The sequence below is a fragment of the Panthera leo genome, chromosome E3 (genome assembly GCF_018350215.1).
Source record: "Panthera leo isolate Ple1 chromosome E3, P.leo_Ple1_pat1.1, whole genome shotgun sequence".
NCBI lineage: Eukaryota > Metazoa > Chordata > Mammalia > Carnivora > Felidae > Panthera > Panthera leo.
This window is the reverse complement of record NC_056694.1, coordinates 9326368-9347214: the sequence shown is the minus strand read 5'-3', so window position 1 is coordinate 9347214 and position 20847 is coordinate 9326368. Positions and strand designations below refer to the sequence as shown.

Below are 20847 nucleotides of genomic sequence, written 5' to 3'. Positions count from 1 at the left end.
GGACACTTAGGTCTTCAGCTCGCTGGTCCTGCCCTGCTCTTCCTACTGTTCAGGCTGCCCCACAACCAGGGAGGGGGGCTTGCCGGGCCGAGAGCCAAAACGTCTCTGCTGAACGTGGCTTAACCAACACGGGTCTTCTCTGAGCTCTGTGCATGTGTGTGTGCGTGTGTGAATATGTGTGCATGCACGTTTCCTGTGTGCATGCATGTGCGCCTATGTGGATACGTGTATTGTGTGTGCACGCACGTGTTTCTATGTGTATGTACGTGCATACTTGTTCACATATCTATGTGCCTGTGTGTGCATGTGTGGGGGCGGGGGGACTGAGTGCCTTTGTCTTTGTCTTGCCCCCATGGCACCCTGTCTCCCCTCCCTTCAAAGGGAGCTCCCCTTGCTTCTGACCCCTCAGGACCCCCTCCTCTCACCCAGCCCCCTCCCCACCATAAGCAAAGCTGCCATTTAACTTTTTTTTTTTTTACATTTATTTATTTTTGAGAGACAGAGCACAAGTGGGGTGGGGGGTGCAGAGAGAGAGACACACACACAGACTCCGAAGCAGGCTCTAGGCTCCAAGCTGTCAGCACAGAGCCCTATGTGGGGCTCAAACTCACAAACCATGAGATCAGGACCTGAGCCGAAGTTGGACGCCTAATCAACTGAGCCACCCAGGCGCCCCTCTGTCATTTAACTCTTGAGGGTCACTTGGAAATCCCTGCCCTTGGCCTTCACTTCTCACTCCTACCCTGGTGGTCCAGGAGGCTGGGAGCGGGATAGGGGGACTAGTGGTTCTGTCTCTAGAGAACAGCTCTTCAGTGCTCTTGGCCTCTGGCCTGGGAGAAAGACACCAAGTAGCTGCCCTGATGGGGTTTGGGGGGCACCCAAATCTTGTAGCTGCTAATGGGACCTAGTCCCTCCCCAGCACCCCTCCGGTTTCTTTGTTTTGCAGCTCGGTCTTCCGAGAAAACTCGATACTGACTGTCTACTGAGTGCCAGAAGATCTGGGGACATCTGGCCAATCTCTACAGTCACTGGGCCCCTGCACCTGACCTAGGGGCACAGATGGAAGAAGAGCCCTGTCCAAGGTCGTACAGCTGGGACACACGGCCAGGTGAAGTCTGGATCTTTCCTCTGTGCTTCAGCTGACGCTCCCTCCAGCCCAGGCTCATTGGTTAGGGGAGACAGTGGGCCCCTGGCTTTCAAAGCAGCCCATTTTGTGCTGAGCACTTGAGTCCAGGGCTGGGTGTGGAGCATGCTCTCCCCGCCTCCCGGGGCCTTTGCACCTGCTGCTCTGGTTGCCTGGAGGCTTCTCCCCCAGATGTATGCATGGCTCACTCCCTGACTTCTTCCAGGTCTCACCCTACTTGTGCACTCATCAGAGATGCCCCATGTCTAAAACAGCACTCTGAGCTTTCTCACCCCCCGTGCCTGCTTTATTCCTTATAGCACCTGCCTACCCTCAGCTGACTTCTTACATAGGAAGCCTTCCCACAGAGCCAGCCCCAGCACCCCCTGTCCTGCTCAGCAGGCTGCCGTCTGCTGGTGTCCAGTTAGCATAGGTTCCTGCCTGTGGCTGTGCTCACCAGCCTTCGCAATGAGCCAGTCGGGCCCCAGGCTGTGCCAAGGGCCCACCGTGTGCTCATCCTGGTTTTGGACCAGGCCCTGCCACTGACAAGTATGATCTTGAGCAAGTCAAGCCCAGCTCTCTGAGCCTCAGTTTCCCCCTCAGAGACAGGGATTATAATCACCTCCTGCAGCTCGTTGCAACAATGAAAAGTTGGCTTATGTGAAAATGCTCTGTAAGCTGTAAAGGGAGGTGGGTAAAGCCATGGGCCACGTGGCTGGGGGACACCCAGCCCCAACCCCACACAGTGGTAATAATAATCTTCCCTTCCTCTAGGAAGGACGGCAGGAGAGTAAGATCATGGTGCTCTAGGTCCCTGTATTAGTTGGCTATTGCTGCATAACAAATGATTCCCAGATCCAGCAGCTTGGAATAGCAAACATTTATTATCTCACAGTTGTTGTGGGTCAGAAAATTTGGAGCAGCTTAGCCGGATGGTTTGGCTCAAGGCCTGCCTTGAGGTTACAGGTGGGGCTGCCAGCATCTGAAGCCGACTGGGGCCGGAGGGTCTGTTTCCCGCTCACTCGCACAGCCATTGGTGGGAGAGCCCAGCATCTCGCTGGGTTTTGGCAGAAGGCCCCAGTCCTCTGCCGTGAGGACCTCTTCTTGAGGCTATGTATTCCCACAGTGTAGCAGCTGGCTTTTCCCCAGAGCTGATCAGAGAAAAGGAAGTAAGGCAGAAAAGTTGCAATGACTTTGATGGCCTAGCTTTGGGTCATATGTCATCCTCCTTCCTGTGTGGCTCGTGGTCACATAGGCCAGTCCTGATAGAGTGTGGGATATCAGGAGGTGAGATCACTGAGGGCCACTCTGGAGAATGGTGGCCAATGTCCCCTGCTCCAGGACTTACACAGTCACTTCATATGCCAGAACCTTCCCTTCCTCCTTCACCCTCACTCTCTCTTCTGTCACTAAAGGCCCATCGTAGGGCCTCTACAATGCCTCTTTGGCCAGGTCCTCAGTTCCTCCCTACTGGCCCTACCCAGTGAAGATCCTCGTGACTTCTCTCCTGAGCACCCAGGCTCTTCTGATCCAAAGTGCACATGCCGCATGCAACCTTTGTTGGCTCCCCAGCATAGACAGACTCCCAGGTGAGCCCCTCAGCCCCTGTGACTGGCCTCCTCCACCTCCCCAGCCTGAGCTGGTAGGCAATGGGAGAGGCCTTAGGCATCTGTCCCAGGCAGCGTGACCTATTGAGAAAATAGGGTCGTTAAGATATATTTGGACTAGTTTCCAGATCCCTCACTGTCCTCATCATCTTTCTGGTCATTCATTCATTCATTCATTCATTCAAATAGTGACTGAGTACCTACCTGCTAGGTCCTGTGTCAATCCTATGAAGTGAGTGTTATAATTATTTCCATCTTAGAGATGAAGAAACTGAGGCTTGGAGGTGGCATAACCTGTTCAAGTTCCCAGAGTAGGTGGGAATAGTCATATCTGGCTCCTGATGCCAGGGTCTGAAGCTTCCAAGCATGGACTACGGGGTGCTAAGGATGTCATATGTCCCAAAAGGGCCTCTGTCCCCTGGGCCCTACTCATAAACGCACAAGAAGCCTGGGCTTGGCTGAATGGGGCATCTTGGCTGTTTTGTGAGGGGTGAAGGCCTTGGCCAGGGCAGAGGCTGTTCCGGAACCAGCTCCAGCCTGACCTTGCCGTTTTCGGTGCCTGGCAGGGCCACTCAGGGTGGAGGCGTTTCTCAGATACAGATACCCTAAACTAAGCCATCACACCATGCCCCTTTGCCCCATAAAAGGCCACTATGGGGCTCGAGTCCTGGGAAGGCAGGACGGTGCCCAGCACAGGAACTGCCCCTGCTGATTGGCCCTGCCTAGGGCATCTACACCCCCGGCTGCCCAGGTGGGTGCATCCTCAACATGGGGACAGGGCAGGTGCAGGGGTTAGGAGGCTGGAGACTGAGCACTAGGAGGTGGCAGGACTGCCCCCACCTTGCCCCTCTGAGGGAAGCCTGGTCCAAGGCAAGGAGGGCAGAGAGCAGGCTGTCCGTACCTGGCAGGACGGTGGGATTGAGACCTGAGAGGAGCTGGGGATGGGCAGAACGGCTTGGAAAAGGCTCGGTGAGGAGGCAGGTAGCTGGTGGGGCTCTGGCATGCTCTCTGTCCACCCCAGCCTGCGGGGGGTTGAGGGGAGGAAGGAGCTGGTGTGGTGCCTGTCCCCGACCTGCACCAGGCCTGGTGGTGTCATGGGACAAGTCCCGGATAGGGATGCTGAACCGAGGGCTCTAGTCCCAGTCCTGCCAACCCATTTACTGTGTGACCTTGGGCAGGAGCTTCAGCCTCTCTGGGCTGAGTTTTCACATCTCTAGATGAGGAGGTTGCATGTGATGATCTGGAAGTTTTGTCTGTGCTGACTATTTTTAAGTTTGTGGAAGGACCAAGTGACGTGCTACCCTCTTCCATTCTCTTCCACCTCACCGGCTCCCACCCTGTCCCAATCCTTCGTCCATTTCCAATTTCCAGCCCTGAGCCCCCAAGCCAAAGACCAGTGACTTCGGGGGAATTTTCCAGAGCCTTGCAGTGCACAGATCTTCACGGTCAACCTCTGTCTTTCCTGGAGGCTGGCTGGGCAGGCATTTTTGGCTTAGAGAAGCAGAGCAGAGTGCCCAAGGCCACACGGCCTGGGAGGCCCAGGGCTGGCCTGTCAAGGGCAGTGCTTACTACACATGTCTAGCGGGCCTGGGTGGGCAGTGGGGGACGCAGGGGAGTGCTGGCCCAGCTGCGGGGTGTCAGACTGAGTCCCTGGAGAAAGACCCCTTATTTCTCTAGCTCTGCGCTTTCTGGACCATCCACGGGATGAAAATGTATACAGATTCCTGGCCCCTGGCCTCCTGAATGGGGTCCCTGGAATGGTGCATGGGGATTGTTCCGCCTCCTGAGGTTTGTAGCCGCTGGTCTGGATGACTTGGGAAAGGTGGGATGGGGTGAGGCCTCTCTGCAAGCAGGCCTCAGCCCTGCATGGGGGTGCCGCCTGCAGCCTGCCTGGGAGGCCGGACTCGTAGTGGCTGCTGTCTCGAATTGGGCACCCGAAGACACCTGGCTTGGGCCAGGAGCTAGGAGGGAGTTTATAAGGCATTCTTGCAAAACACATTCAGGGCAACAAGGCCGTAGCTGTTTTCTCTTTCCTGAACAACAGGGTCATCTTTTCTTCTTGGCCAGCTTGGCAGAGCCAATGTTGCCAAAAGGATTAAACTAATCCTGTTATCGTCCCTGTGGATCTCCGTGAGGGGCCTGATCGGGTTTCCTTCCTTGTGGGGCATGACCGACCCGCCCTCCGCCCCAAAGCCAAAGGGGTTCTCAAAGGCCCTGGGAAGCTGCCTCTGGGGTGAACAGGGTCTCTGAGACCACATGCGTGCAAAGCCATTTCTCAGAAATGCACTGAGGGCCGCTTGGGAAAGAATTTTGTGAAAAGTAATCCTGAAAACCCAAAGTGATTGGTAATGAGGGGTTGATCAGTGTCTTTTACTAGAGGGCTAGTCCTCTGAGGTCACTGGTTTTCCCAGGGAGATTTCGCCTGGGCTTCCTGCATGCAAAGCGATGAACCCGGGCACCCTTCTGTCCCTCTGCTCGCCTTAGGAGCCATCTACTGGTTTCCCCAGCCATGCGGGCTCCCAGCAGTCATCTTTAGAAATCGGAGAACATCCCAGCAGATATTTTCCCCTTCATTCAGCTTGTTACTCAAACCAGCTTTGGAAAGTGGGTAGGCTAGGGGTGCCTGGGTGGCTCAGTCGGTTGGGCATCTGACTTCGGCTCAGGTCATGATCTCACAGTTGTGAGTTTGAGCCCCGTGTCAGGCTCTGTGCTGACAGCTCAGAACCTGGAGCCTGCTTCGGATTCTGTGTCTCCCTCTCTCTCTGCCCCTCCCCTGCTCATACTCTCTCTCTCTCTCTCAAAAATAAATAAACATTCAAAAAATTTTTAAAAATTTAAAAAAAGGAAAGTGGGTAGGATCTCCCCTGTTTTGCAGACAAGAAACTGAGGCCGGGAAATGGGGACAACACACCCAGGGTCAGAGGCACATTTCCCTGAAGCTGCAAGACCCCCGTTTGCTGTAAAAAAAAAAAAAAAAAAAAAAAAGAAACCTGAAAATTATGGCTAAAAACACCGTGAGTGAGCTTTAACTTTTCTGTCATTATAAAACATCCATCTGTGACTTTATTTCTCAAAATGGAACAAAATCTGGTTCATGGTATTTGTAATATTCTATCCTTCTTTCTTATTTAAAAAAATTTTTTTTAATGTTTATTTATTTTGGAGAGAGCGGGAAAGAGCACGAGCAAAGGAGGTGCAGAGAGAGACTGAGACAGAATCCGAAGCAGGCTCCAGGCTCTGAGCTGTCGGCACAGTGCCCAACGTGGGGCTTCAACGAGCCATGAGATCATGACCTGAGCCGAAGTGGGACGCTTAATCGACTGAGCCACCCAGGCGCCCCTTACAGCCTTTTTTCTTAAAGGGGGCCCCAGTGTGCATCGGTCCTTGGGAAACCTGCTCCAGTCCTGCCAGGGTCCCTCAGGGGACTCCAAGCAGGATGGCTCCAAGGCAGCTTGGAGCTTTCCTTCTACCTCCTCCTGTCCTTCCTCCTGGCCCTCCCTACCCCCACCCTGATCGCGTTCCCACTGTCCTCAAGATGATGGGTTGGTATGTTTCGCCTGCTCTGTTTCTCTGCAGAGGTGGGTGGTGGGTTCATGAGAACTGATTGGCATAGATATTCTTACTTCATATGGTACTTGGAAAATAAGTCTATAATCTCTGTTAAAAGGGATTGGATTAACTCATATTGTAAAGGTGGAAAAGACACGGGGATGTATGTCAGCTCATTCAAAGGGAACTTGAGCCAGCCAGAGATTTCACAGATGGATGGGTTGCCTGAAAAGGCAGTGAGTGCCTCGTCAGGGGGTGTATGCAAAAAATGGCTGGAAGCCACTAGTTACTGAAAAAGTAGATTCCAAATTTGGGGAGGGGTGGCGTGTAAGGTTTTCAACACCTCCGGGACCCTGCGAGTCTGTGAGGGCGGGTGCATGGAAAGAGACCAATGCAGGATATAGGTGAGTGAGCACACAACAAAAGGTCTCAGGGCTGGGTTTGGGCAGGAAGAGGCTTGGAAGTGAGGGTGGCCTTGGCTGGATGAACACTCTGTCAGCTCAGCGTTGCCACATTTGGGGCAAGTGGTTGTCACCAGGGTGGCTCTCCTGACATTCCTCCCAGCTGTTCTCTGCCCTGTTGTGAGGCTCTTGTTTTTTTGTTTTAAGCTATTTCTTTAAGTTTATTTATTTATTTTGAGAGAGACACAGAGAGAGAGAGAGAGAGAGAGAGAGGTGGGGAAGGGCAGAGAGAAGCAGAGAGAGAGAATCCCAAACAGCTTCTGCATTGTTGGCACGGAACCCGATGTGGGGCTCGATCTCATGAACCACAAGATCATGCCCTGAGCTGAAAACCAAGAGTCAGACACTTAACTGACTGAGCCACCCAGGCGCCCCGAGGTTCTTGCTTTCTGAGAGCCTGTGTCTGCACCAGGATGCTCGGGCCAGCTCAGCCCCTGCCCCTGCTGGATGCAGTGTACGATACCTCCACGGGGGTAGGCTTCTCCAGGTGGGACCCCGGAAGAAGATCTGCTCGTTACCTTCACACAGGTGCTACAGAGGTAGAACCTGACAACTCAGAGGGACCCGAGAGCCTTACCTACAGCACGTCACACACCAGACCAGGTCAGAGCCTCAGTGTCCTCATCTGTATTATGGGAACATTAGTACACACCTTTTGAGATCGTGTGAGGTTTTAGTGAGATCTGTGGTTCTCAAACCTCAGCCTCCAACAGCATCCCTTGAGAGGGGGGCTTTCATTGACACACAGATTTGGGGATCCCCTCTCCCCCAGAGTTGCTGATTCAGTGGACTTGGGAAGAGGTCTGATAGGTGGCATTTCTAGCCAAGTCCCAGGTGTGATGCTGGTTTGGGGACCACACTTCGAGAATCACTGAACTACACCGGTGTCCAGGAGACCACCAGCCCCTCCGGGCCAGGGATCAGCTCTACCCTACTTCTGTTTCTGCGAGGTAGCCGCTCAGGGTGGGCGCACGGCGGGTGCTGTCAGTACCTGTGCGCGAGCCGTTTGAACTGCGCTTGAATGGAAGCCAAGCAGTCTCCTCCTCAGAGGCCCTTGGAGATGGTTGTCAGCGGGTTCCGGTCGCCATAGCAACAGCTGGCCGCAGCTCGGCGATTTGGAGAACATAACCACGGGGCTCTTTGCGATATTGGGGAAAGAGCGCAGAGGTCCTGTCCTAGAGCACGTGGACAAGAACGTGGGCAATGTGGCTTTCGAAACCTCCCTTTGCCAGGCCACTGTTTTGCTGTTTGCTGGCAGTGAACCTACGAAGGATTTAAACTTTGGTTGCATAACAGAGAAAGGAACAAAGGGAAGGGTGGATGTGTGGCTAGGTAGGGAGTGGGAAAGAGGAAGGAACCCTTATTCCTGAGAACCACTATGCGCTTGGCCTTGACACACATAGACCTGTGTTATCCTCACCCAGGCGCTAAGGGGCCACGTCACAAGGGCCCTCCGGGGACCCTTCCAAGGCCACACAGCTCGCAGGGCCTTGGCAGTCCAGATTGGAAACCCAGTCTGCTGTTGCCAAAGGCCATGTTTGTTCCTTCACTTCGGGGCTGCCTCTTTGAAACTGTCGAACTTTGGACATGGTTAGAGGGACCCGGGGGTGTGGGAGTAGCAGGGAGGCGGTGAGGAAGGCTTGGGGAGAAGTGTTTTCAACACCTCCGGGAGCCAGGCCAGTAGGTTGGTCGTATTCTGGACTTCGCCCTTCGTAGCAACCGCCCCCTCCTCTTTATTCGCTTTCATGTTTGGATCCATCTGAGCCAGACTTTGGATGACGCACCCCCACCCCCAGTTCTGGCCAAGTTAACCCAGTAAGGCAGTGGTTCTTGTGTTCCCATGTGCTGATTGATTTAAAGTTTCAATTTCTGTCTTGCCTGCAGAGATCCTGACCCAGTGGCTGGGGGTAGGGGTGCCCTAGGAATTGGCATTTAACAGGCCCCGTGATGACTCTGTTGGAGGCAGCCCATTGCCTGCCCTTTGAGACATCCAGAGCCTCTGCCTTCCCCCGTATGTTCCAGGTGCCTTCTGGAAGCCCCCAGGTTTCAGGGCCTTCTTATTCTAGTGCCCCAGCCGCTTCTGCCCTCTCCTCTCTGCTGTTCCCTGGGAACAATTTATCCAGCCCCCACAGCACTGTGTACACACAGGAGAGCCACAGCTGTCCCTAGCTGGCCAGCACACCCTGCAGCCAGCTCGGCCACATACACCTGGCTCATTAAGCCCAGCAGTCCGCCCCTCTGCTCTGTTTCATAAGGACCTGGCTCACGACCAGAGGCCTGAACTGGGAGGGTCTGCGCAGGCCAAGCCAGCTGTCCCTGACATCAGAAAGGAACTGTGATGTCTTGAGCCCTTTGGAAAAGGGATTTGGGCAGAGAAGCATCCCATCTGTGGAGAAAGAACTGACTTTGGGGTGCCCCAGCCAGAAGGGGCTGCTGCTCTAGTTCTCTGCCTCAGTTTCCTCCCCTGTAAGAGTGGGGACAAGACCAAGGGCTCATCGAAGAGCTTCAGGAAGTCCAGGGTCCTAGGCATGAGGTTTCGCCGTGGGCTTAGAGGTCAGGGAGGTGCGTCTTCAGGCTCTACCCTCCTCTCCTCTTTGATAGTGAGGCTCACCTGTGTACTGGCCTTCTACCCCACTGTCACACATCCATCCTTTTGCTCATGATCACAAGCCTCAGGATGCCTGTGAGAAGTGGCAAAGGCAGGCACAGGATACCTGCCCCCGCCCCCACTCCCCATTTTGCGGATAAGGAAACTGATTTCTTATCCAGGAAGGGAAATAAAGAGACTAACCACGCATCTGGTTAGCAGTCAAAGCAGAATTTGGCCCTTGACCTCCTGATGGAGGTTCTGTGCTTCTGCGCTTGGGTGACTGCCTCATCCCTGGCCCTGCAGGTATCAGGAAATCTGCCTGTGGCATCGGGAAATCTGCAAAATCATTTCCCCTGCATGCTTATGGAAACCTCCCGAGGGAAGAGGGCCAGGGCGATGCTTAATTTGACAGACTTGGAGGGCCCTGGTGGCATTTCAGACACCACGTCAGAGAGCTGGTGTGACACTTAGCATTTTTGAGCAGTGAGGAGGCTGCCTTCAGTTTACCCGCCACACCCCTCTGCATCTGTGGGCGGTGTCGACCCAACTTCTCTGAGCGCCCAGCTGACCTACGACCCACTTTGCTGTCAGCACAGAGCCGGACGGTGGGGGCCCAAACCCACAAACCGTGAGATCATGACCTGAGCTGAAGTTCCACGCTCAACCGACTTAACCACCCAGGCGCCCTGGGCATGAAGACTCTTAAAGAAACTCCAAGGTCATGGGGCACCTGGGTGGCTCGGTGGGTTAAGTGTCAAACTTCAGCTCAAGTCATGATCTCACAGCTCGTGAGTTCGAGCCCGGTGTCAGGCTCTGTGCTGACAGCTCAGAGCCTGGAGCCTGCTTCGGATTCTGTGTCTCCCTCTCTCTCTGCCCCTCCCCATTTGTGCTCTCTCTGTTTCTCTCTCTCTCAAAAATAAATAAACATTAAAAAAAAAAAAAAAAAGAATCTGCCTGCCCATGAAAGAGGAAGCCTGAGTCAGAAGGAGTAGAGAAGAGTCAGGCCCCCGGAACAGGGGCCCCGAGAGGCTAAGGCCAGAGCCCTCAGCAGAGGGGGCTGCCTGGGCACAAGTGTGGGGAGTCCATACCAACCCGGGGAATGGTACCACTCCAAAGTAAGAGCTGAACAGAGACCTCAGGAGCTGAGTGTGTGTCCCAGGGTAGGGTTGGGGGGAAGGGGGGTTGGGGAAGACCCAGCCTGACACTCCCAGGGATGGGGTGAGGTGGGAAGGGTTTGAACAAACTTGACAAGCTCACATGGGCACCAGGTTTGTCATAGTTCACCCTTACTAGTTGTAGGATCTTGGGGAACTTGGGACAAATCCCTTCACTCTCTGAACCTTTGTTTACTCATCTGTCAAGTGGGGATAAAAGTGTATACTTTTTTTTTATGTTTATTTATTTTTAAGAGAGAGCAAGAGAGAGCACGCAAGCAGGGGATGGGCAGAGAGAGGGAGACACAGAATCCGAAGCAGGCTCCAGGCTCTGAGCTGTTAGCACGGAGCCCAATGCAGTGAGATCATGACCTCCCCTGAAGTCGGACCCCTAACTGCCTAACTGACTGAGCCACCCAGGCGTCCCATGTATACTTCTGAGAGAAGATTTGCAGTAACATGTAGAGAGTGATGAGCCCAGAGCTTGGGATCTATTTGGTACTCAATAAATGGTAGTTAGTCCCCTCTATCCAATAGCAAGTGGGAGCCCATTACAAGTGCTCAATAAGCATTTGGTTCTATAGAACAAGAGAAGGTTCCAAGGGATCATGGTGATCAAAAGTGATACAAGGTAAGATTAGCTTTGGAGGATGCTACAGTTTAAAGGCTGCTCCCAGGGAAAGACACTTTGTTGCAGGTGCAATGAGTTTTCACATTGTTCATGTTCTGGAGAACCTTATGGGGGAAATGTGTGGGACTGGACTGCCTGCAGCAGATAATAGCCCTGGTGCCCCCCCGCCCCATCACTCCCTTAAAAGATCACACATTCACGATGAACTGGTAATGCGGTCACACCTGCACCTGTTCAATGGCGATGGCTCCCCCGCTCCAAAACCCAATAAAACAGGACCCTGGACAGGCCACCAAGTCCTTGTCCTGCAATGACCACAGTCCAGTCCCTAGCTCCCACCGACCCCAGTCTAGTCTCTGTAACTCCAGCCCACCTTTCCCGAATCCTCTGTGGCTCATCTAACACATGCCTCCTGTTGCCTGTATTTGGCAAGACTTGGGGGGCAGAGAGACAGACAGAGGAGACCCCAGACACAGACATGACCTGGAAGGACTCCAGATCAAAAGGAGACCAATATTCTGGAGATGTGACTTAAAGTAGGAAATAGTTGGGGCCTTGGAGGGCTGGACAGTAGTGAGAAGCCATCACTCCAGGAGGGCTAAGGGCAGCTTTTCGGAGGTGGGCACATTGGTGGGACACAGACATAGAAACGTGAAACAAGAATGACATTCCTGATGGCTCAGAGGAGTAAAAATGCACAGCGCATACCAGGATTTGTTCAATTTTGCTGGAGTATAGAGTTTGTGGAGGAAAGTCATAAAGACCAAACTGGAAAGATAAGGCTGGCTTTTGAACACCCTTGCATTCCAGACTAAGGAGATCCATCCTTTCCACACACTTTGATTGTGCACCTGCTATGAGGACTGATTTCCAACCTTTGGAAAGAGGGCAGCTGCACAGGAAGAGCCCTGAAGTCACAGGGCTGATTGGCTCATCTGTGCACACTCTGCCCAATGTTACAGCAGTGTCAATGCCGCTTGTTGCCTGGACTTCCCACGTGAGGCAAAGCCAAAAACACGTATAGAATGTAAACATTATCAAGCTCATTCGTGAAAATGTCGAGGGGCAGACGGCTGAACGTGGGAAGCAGAGGTGGGGGCACAGAGCAACAAGGACAAGGATACATCATGATAACGTCATCATGGAGTATGAAGAGATATGCCTGCAGTGGACGGACGGAGAAAGGTCCAAGGCTGCTGCTTCGATTATAAAGATGACTAGTAGAGGAAGCAAAGTAAGTAATAAGTAATTATGTTGAAATGCGCGGGCAAGGGAGTCAGGTTGTGGTTTTAATGACCGTTAGCAGGACTGAAGAGGTAACACCTCAAATATGGGACAACAGTCAGCCACAAAGACATTTATTTACCAGCATGGAAATAAGGACCAGAATAAAGTGCTAAACAAGTTAAGAGGTGATTCTTTCTGGGCAGTGAAGATAAAGGGGGAAAGGAGGAGAATTGGCAGGAAACTCTTGTCCGAAACCCACATGTGTCTGATTTTGATTTCAGAAAAATCAAGTGTGTAGTTACTAATCTTTAGGGACTGGGAACCAGTAAAAGAATTGGTTCTTTGGCCAGAGACAAGGTTGTTTGGGTATTTTTAAAAAGTGTGTATGCATTCAACTTAGGGTGAGTAAATAGTGTTTTCTTTTTCTTCTTTTTTAATTCTTTTTTAAATGTTTTAAATGTTTATTTTTGAGAGAGAGTGAGACACAGAGTAGGAATGGGGGAAGGGCAGAGAGAGCGGGAGACACAGAATCGGAAGCAGGCTCCTGGCTCTGAGCTGTCAGCACAGACCGGGACAATGTGGGGCTCCAACTCACGAACCCGCGAGATCGTGACCTGAGCTGAAGTCGGACGCTCAACCGACTGAGCCACCCAGGCACCGCAGCAACTTTCTCTAAAAACACAAACAGTAGGTCTCTACAACTGCTATCACTTTCATTTTTTAAAATCAATTTATTCACGATTGTTCTATGTCAGCAGTGAACTTCCTCATTTGTCCTTTTTATAGCTGGGTGATATTCATGTACTGATGTAGCAACAATAAATGACAGTGTCTATTTCCCCATGGCTCCGCCCACAGTGTCTCATCAAGTTTTTGGGGTTTGTCATCAGCATAGATTAAAAAGGTTATCCCACACTGGGTGTTGTATGGAAACCATTTTGACAATAAATTTCATATATTGAAAAAAATAAAAAATAAAAAAATAAAACTCCTAAGGAAAAAAAAAAACGTTATCCCAACTGAGTTTTGATTTGCATTTCTTTTACATGTGGGGTTGAAAAACTCTTCCAATGGTGAAAGGCCATTTGTATTTCTTTTTTTCTGTGAACTGATGATTCATATCTTTTGTCCACTTATATTAATTCGTCTTTTCTCATTAATTAGTGCAGCTCTTTATGAGGGAAACTAGTCCTTTGATTCTTAATAATAGCAAATATTTTTCATTTGTCTTTTGACTTTGCCTGTAGGTCTTTTTTTTTTTCTTTTTATGTTTATTTTTGAGACAGAGAGAGAGTACGAAAGCAGGGGAGTGACAGAGGGAGACGGGGGTGGGGACAAAGGATCAGGAGCAGAGAGCCCGATAGGGGGCTTGAACTCATGAATTCAGAGATCATAACCTGAACCAAAATTGGATGCTTAACCAACCGAGCCACCCAGGTGCCTCCCGTCTGCAGGTCTTTGGCACACAAGTTTTTATTTTTATGTAGGCAGATTTCCCAACCTTTCATTTATGTCTTTTGGAGTTTGTCATAACTCAGAACTCCCTTTTGGAGATTAACGGGAAATTCTCCAATGTTTCCTTGTAGGACTTGGCCTTTTTCTTCTTTTTTACATCCTTTAAATTTTTTATCCATCAGGAATGTATATTGGTGTGGAGTGTGAAGTGTGTACCCAACCTACTTTTTTTTTCAGCAGGCCAGCAAGAGTGTGTTCTGGGGAGGACGAGACAGGGACAGGAAGGCAGGGCAGTGAGCAGAGAGGTACGTGAAGAACCTTCCCTGGAAGTGGGTGTAGAAGAAACCGGAGTGACACGCACAGTCTTCAGGAACCGCTGACATCATCCAGGTGAGAGTTGAACCCAGGGAAGCCTGAACTAGGGCAGAGGCAGCAGATAAGGTGAGAAGGGGGAGGGAGGGTCCTGGGTATAGAATCCATAGGACTCGGTTACTGGTTCAATGGGGAAAAGCAAAAGAAGGTGTCTGTTCCTGCCTCAGTGATCTATGATTAGCGATCAGTGTCGTAATTTGTGGCTTCACGGAAGCAGGGTACAAGGATTCAGAGTCAAAGGCTGAAGCCTCCCAGGGACACCCAGGGAAGATGTTCAACAAGATATTGGGAAGGTGGGAGGGAGTAGCAGAGATCTGGAAGAGGAATTTCCCCACCCCTCTCTTGAGGGCCAAGTAAAAGAGTTACACCTTTCCTTGCTTGGTTGGACAGGGTGCACCTCACCCTGAGGGCTATTACATTTATCACATCTGTTGGAGGGACTGGTTCAATGGGATGGATCAGGCTGGTTCTTGACAGACTGGCTCCAGAAGCCTAGAACTGGGGCCACAGGAATAATCTCTCTCAAAGTATTGTTGTTGGTTGGCTGGTCCCGTCTTTAAAGATGGAGAATGGGCTCTGAAAGAAGTGAGTTGCCCACTGTTCCAAAAGGAATTTGCAACAGAGCCTCCACTACTACCGCTGTGACGACTACCACTACTGGCAACGACTTCCATTTCTAGACCACTTACTACTGCACTGAGTTAAATCTTTTAGAAACACAAGTTATATCGCCTAGTCCTCCAAAACCAGTAACAGGCTCCCAGAGGTCAGCGCACAGAGCCTGATGCGGAGCTCAAACTCACAAAACCGTGAAATTATGACCTGAGCCGAAATCAGGAGTAGGACGCTTAACCGATAGAGCCACCCAGGCGCCCCCAGAGGTGGGGTTCTTAACCACGACCAAAGCGGCCAGACCTTTCCAGCCAGAGGCGCCCTCTGCCCCCTCTCCGCCTCCGAGGTCCAGTGCTCGCCCCCAGCCTGATCACCTCCCGTCCCCTACCCCAAGCAGGCCCGCATTTCCGTCCCGGCCCTCCGCGAACTGGGTTAGGGAACTGGGCCGCGGAGGAGAGGAAGCGCGAACACACGCAAGCGGCAGCCGGCAGCAGCAGGCCAGACAATCTCGGCGCACAGCCACGGCCCCGCGGTGACCCACGAATTGGGGCAGCCCGCCCGGGTACCGGCAGCGTAACGAGCACTGAGACGCCCGCCGCCGGGAGAGCCCAGCGCCAGGCTCTCTGGCCCGGCGGCGGGGCGGGGCCGCTAAGGGGGCGCGGCCGGGCCGGACCGTACCAACAGCTCGGATTTGCGGGGGGGGGGGGCGCGGGGCCGAGGAGCCCGGCCCTGACAGCGCGCGCGGCTCGGTGGGGCGGGGCGGCGTCCCGAAGGCCACGCCTCCACCCCCGCGGCCGGCGCGGGCTGTGGTAGCGCCTCAGTGGTGCGGGCCTGCGTCCTGCTCAGGTGGCCACAGTGTTGCCGGGCCGCCCGCGGTGAGTGCGTGCTTTCGTGGGTGTGGGGTTGAGAGGTCAGGGCGCCGGGGCTCTGGGTGTCGGCGCTCCTGGGCCGGACGGCTTTCGGCCGCTTCAGCCGCCCGAGCCCTCGGCGCTGGGGCGGGCTCTCGGGCCGGGTCGCTGCGTGTCTCAACTGGCGCTCTCACGGAAAGCGCGGCTCCCACCCTTGCTGTTCCAGGGGCGGCCTTTCCCCTCTCGCTGACCTCTCGCGGAGGCTTGAGGGTCGTGGTTTTCACGGCCGAGGGCGCCCGACGGGCCCTTCCGCCGAGGGCCGAGCCTCGGTGTCAGAGGGCTCGAGCTGCAATCTCCGCTCCGCCACCCTCGGCCAAGCCGCTTTTCCCCTCTGAGGCTCAGTTTCCCCATCTGTACAATGGGCCTCAGGAGAAGGCCAAGTTATTGCGGTAACTCACGTAGGAGATGCTCTGTGAATGCGACTGGAACCCGAATCCGACCCTGCAGCATCAGGTGGACTCAGTCGAGGGCTCAGGGGAGCCTGCCAGCCCTTCCTCTCCTGAGAATCTTACGGGGTGCGGGCAAGGGCATCCCTGGGGGGCAGTGCCCCCTCCAGGGCAGGTGCCTTGGCGGCCGCTGCGACACGTTGCCGGGGTCTGCTGATTAGTCGTGACCCCCTTAGCTCGTGGGAGGAATTGGGTAAGAGGTCAAGGTCTCCTGGGAGATGAGGGGGCTGCAGGGAACTTGACCTCGACATTTTGCTTACATTTCTCAAGCCCGTTGTGTAAGCTGATGACCAGTACGGAAGAGTTTGAGTCCCTTTCAGTGAAGGTGGCCGCCCCTTCTCTCAGACCCACAAAACACAGCCTTTCCTCTGAATTTGGCTGGGCTGGGATTCTAGAGCTCTAGCATCCAGGGAGATGGGGCTGGAGTGGGCAGTTCTGGATTTGAATCTTGGCACCTTGGCAGGACCCTTAACTTCTTGGAGCCTTTGTTGCCTCCTCGGGAGTGCAGCTACTGATACAGCCCTGTCTGCCACCCACACAGGGTTGAGGTTCTGAGCATCAAAAGAGGCTTGGAGGGTGCCACTGAGAACGGTGACCTTCCGTGTGAGCAGATCAGTTAACTAACCCTCTGGGATCCAGTGTCCTTACTGCGCTGTTACTCCTCGGGCCCTCTCGTTTGGGGAGGAGACATTGGTTCCAACTCCTCTCAAGTTCTGCCCATGCAGATGGCTCCCCTTTGGGTGGTTGTGAGTCGTAGTTGGTAGAGCAGTGAACCCAGAAGGGAACGCGTTCTTTTCTCGGTGGCCCTCTGCGGAGGTCTTCTTTTCTTTTTTGAGAGAATGGACAGTCCTTGTGTTTCTCCTGGTTTGTGTACCAGCTGAGATGAGAAACTGTTTCATCGGGCAGATAGCTTCATCATTGTCTCGAGTGTCCAAAAAACAGGGCTGCATTTCAGAGAATGGCATATTAGCCTTCAGTTGTGTTGGGGTGTTGAAAACTGCAGAGGGGTCTTAACTGTCCCAGATTCTTTGTGTCTAGCACTTGGGGGAAAACAGCAAGTAGGTTTGAGACAGAGAGAACCCCAAGGATGTGCCTCAGCACCTGGGAAGAGCATTGACTGAAGCCGACGTAAGGCAGGTGAATACTTCTGGGTGGTATGAGTTTGTGAAAGGCCACGGGTTTGCTTGGTTGCCTGACAAACCTAACATTTTGGGACCTGCCAGTGTCTCTGAGTTGGCTCTTCCTTAACCCTTGAAAGTCAGGATCTGAGTTACAGAAGTCCACCTGTGCTCAGGAGAGTATTTGGAATCGGGACTGCTTGGCAAATCTAGAACATTTATTTGCTAAACCTATGGAGCGTTTCAGGTTAAGAAGAGTTTAGCTTTTAAACAAAAAAATTTCCCCCTGATGGAAGCTTCTGTAGCTGTATGACCTTCTGTGGTTCCAGAGACCCCAGCTGCCCCTGCAACATCTCTGCTTCCTTGTGCCTTAGGAAGGAGCAAAGCACAGGGCTGGGGGTCACGGAACGTGACTTCCAGCTATGACACTAGCACCGTGTGCCTTTTGGCAAACCACATCGGGCCTGTGGGCCCTCAATGTAATGCTTTGGGATTTAACTTCTATGTCGGATTCATTTGAAAATTAAAATCAGAGGGGTGCCTGGGTGGCTCAGTTGGTTATGCATCTGACTGGATTTTGGCTCAGGTCATGATCTTGCGGTTTGTGGGTTTGAGCCCAAGCGCAGAGACTGCTTAGGATTCTCTCTCTCCCACCCCCTCCCCCTCTGCCCCTTCCCTGCTCATGCTTGCACTCTCTTTCTCTCAAAATAAATAAATAAACTTAAAAAAAAATTAAAATCAGAAAAAAATGAGATGGAGAAATGGCTGTTTTTATAAAAATGTATTTTTTTCTGTTTACAGAACTATTAAGTGCTCATTATTAAAATTATAGAAATACACAGTGTATCCAGTGAACATCCCTCATAGCCTTACACTGAGACAAAAAATCACCACTGGTGGTATAATACGTGTTTCCAGATATTTTCCTTCACATATAAGGGCACTTATTATCTAACTTTGTTTTACTTAAAACGACAGAAATCTTTTACTATTTATTTTTACTATTTAAAATTTTTTTAAATGATTGTTTATTTTTGAGAGAGAGAGAGAAAGAGAGAACACAAGTGGAGGAGGGGCAGAGAGAGGGGGAGACACAGAATCTGAAGCAGGCTCCAGGCTCTGAGCTGTCAGCACAGAGCCTGACACGGGGCTCGAACTCACAAGCTGTGAGATCATGACCTGAGCCGAAGTCACACACTTAACCGACTGAGCCACTCAGGAACCCCTTATTATTTAAATTTTAAATACAGAGTCATACTGTTAAACAGTCATACTGTTTTGAGGCTTGCTTTTTACTCCTTACCATGATGTCTCTATCACTTTGTAAAGATCTACCTCATTCTTTTTTAAAATGACAGAATATTCCAGTAACCAGAATTATTGGGAAAAAATGTATTTTTTGCAGCTTTTTGCTATTATGAATTCTGCGGCAGCCTTTGTTCTTTATCTTTGTGCCATTGGGCAACTATTCTTGTAGTATGAATTCTTAGAATTAGAAGAGCTGGAACAATGTTTATGAGCTTTTAAATGTATTATTTAACAGATACTGAATACCATATACCAGGCACTACTTAGGTATCGAAGGTTTGGCTGTGACAAAACAGACAAACCCCCCATGAGTCTGACCTCTTATGGGGGGCAAACAACATAATGGTTTATCAAATGATACCTAATTTGGGATTTAACTTTTTATTGCATAGCAGATTCACTTAAAAATGAAAATCAGAAAAAAAGTGAAATGGAGAAATGACTTTTTATAAAAAATGTATTTTTTCTGCTTACCAAAAAAGGAAGTGCTTTTTTATTTAAAAAGGACTATTACAGAAATATGCAATATAGACTGTGAATGTCCTTCATAGCCTTCCACTGCGACATTTTCTTTATCGAGAAAAATAATACAAAGGAGTGTGTGTGTGTGTTTATAGAAATGGTGTGACTTTAAATGTCAATTGGTATTAAACTCCCCTCCAAAAACAGTACCTTATTATGTTCCCACCGGCAGAGACTCAGCATTTTTAAATTCAGAATTCTCAGGTCAGTTGTGACCATGCAATGCTAATGGCAAAGAGTGTTTTTATTTCAGGAGAATGTATGCCAGACTCTGTGTTAAGTTTGTATTATGTATGCACACGTGTGTGCATGCACACACCCAATATTGTGTGCGTGTGTGTGTATTTTTAAGTTCTTCCGATGACCCCAAAAGGCTAGTGTTTTCATGACCGCCTCACAGCGGGGGAGGCCATCTCAGAGATGCAGTCATTTGCTCAAGGCTGAGGGTGAAGCTGAGGCCTCACCAGGGCCCCTCTGCCTCCAGAACCTTCGCTCTCCTTTTGTGCTGTGTTATCTCATTTTCTGACTGTACAGGATTTTTTTTTTTTTTTTTTTTTTTTTTTTTTGGGTGGAAGGGAAATCACATAATCCATGTAGTTGCTCAATAATATGATTGTTCCTCCCCACTTCCAATACCAAAACACCGGTAAGTATGTCTGTCTTTTCTTTTTTAATTAAAAAAAATATATATTTATTTATTTTTGTAAGTAAATTCTACCCCTGACGTGGCTGAAACTCACACCCGTTGAGATCAAGAGTTACACGTCCTTTCTACTGAGCCAGCCAGGTGCCCCTCAGTATGTCTTAATACGTCTCACTGTATGTTATAGTGTAAGAAACATAAATGAAATGAGTATCTTATATAGAGAGAGACAATGCCAGTCCATTATTATCATCATCATCATCATCATATAGGCTACAGAACAAAGCTTCTTTTTCTGTGTAGTTCTGTTGTCTGGCATTCGATAGAGATTTAGACTCCCCTTGGCAGGTGGGAGAAGCTCCTGGGTCAGAGGTAGCATACCAGCTTATACAGGTGTTGGCTTGCTCCAGGCCTTATTTGGTTCAGCCATGAAGTGGGAGAAAGAATCCACACTCCACCTGCCTCCTGGAACAGTTCAAAAGGTGTTTATTTTCCAGCGGTTAATTCTCCCCATTCTTGGCAGTGTTTCCATCCCTGTGGAATGATGCTTAAAAACCACGTATTTGGCCCTCAGGTTCTAAGAGTCTGTTTAGAGCCTGGTGCAGGCGCTTGAGAATTCTGTCAGGGAGGAGAGCAAACATAAAGCAAGCAATTATGGCAGAATGTGTTGAGTTCGTTCTGGAGATAGAGCGTGTGAGATGCTTATCCTTGGTGCTGAGCCCAGCATGTGCTGGGGAACACTCAGGGTGAGCTGCTTTTATATAGGGGTCATGCAAGGCTCCACAGAAGAGGTGACATTTGATTTGGGTCTTGGAGGGTAGGTGGGATTTCACTGAACCCACGAAGGCACACTTCCCCCAGGGGGTGTAGGGTAGAGGTTGCCTGGGGCTTGGAAGCAATCTGGGGCTTATCTGAAGGAGTCTTGTGATCCATGCTAAGTGATGGGAAGGCTTTGAACTAGGTGGATGATGTGACTAGGACAGAGCAGCGTATTCTTGTAGTGGGTTTTCAGACCCTCTCACTGCCAATATCCTCCCTTCTGGGTGAATTGCTCATTTGGGAATCTTACGCCGCTTAAATCTGTACCCTACTGTTTTAGTCTTTTACATCCTGAAAGCGTT

At 51.1% G+C, this 20847-nt stretch overlaps 1 long non-coding RNA gene across 1 annotated transcript; it reads right to left on the bottom strand.

The window, feature by feature from the left end:
• Positions 1–1988: 1988 nt before the first annotated feature.
• LOC122209891 lies at positions 1989–7832 on the bottom strand. The gene is made up of 2 exons (XR_006197817.1): positions 7732–7832; positions 1989–2274 (listed from the first exon to the last, which is right to left on the bottom strand). It is a non-coding gene; the product is annotated as an uncharacterized LOC122209891 (long non-coding RNA).
• Positions 7833–20847: the final 13015 nt, after the last annotated feature.